Consider the following 596-nt stretch of genomic DNA (forward strand, 5'->3'; position numbering starts at 1 on the left):
GTTTTAGGCTAATAGAGGTCTGTTTAGGATCTGATTTATCTGGTTAGGGCTGATATTGGTCGGGTTAGGATCTGAATTCGTGGTTTAGGACTAGATTAGATCGGTTTACGATATGGAGTGTGAAATTAGGACTAGAACTAACTGGTTTAGGGTTAGGTTGGTCCATATAGGTCTGATGGTGTCTGGTTTTGGGCATAGTGGACTGGTTAAGGGTAGATTAGGGTCTGTAGTGATCGGGTTTACCCTGCTAGGTTGGTCTAGTACTCAATTTGGCTTGGTTTAGTGAAAATTCACTAGGGTTAGACCTGTTTAGATCTCGGTTTAGCTAATGTAGGTCATAGATTCCGGTTTCTGTTCAGTATAGGTCTGAATAGGTTGGATTTGATGACGTTTAGCTGGGTAAGAGGTCTGGGTAGACTAAAATAGGCTGGTATAGGTCTGAGATTGACTGGTTTAGGTCGGTATAGATCTGTAAGGGCTGTTTTGGGTCTTGGTTAGGTCTGGTTTTAGCCAAATTTGAGTTAGTCTAGCTTAGTCTAGGTCTGATCAGTAGGAAATTAAGTCAAAATAGGCTTGGTTAGGTCTGATTAGAGGTT

This window comes from Tarenaya hassleriana, unplaced genomic scaffold (assembly GCF_000463585.1).
Source record: "Tarenaya hassleriana unplaced genomic scaffold, ASM46358v1 Cleome2, whole genome shotgun sequence".
Classification (NCBI taxonomy): Eukaryota; Viridiplantae; Streptophyta; class Magnoliopsida; order Brassicales; family Cleomaceae; genus Tarenaya; species Tarenaya hassleriana.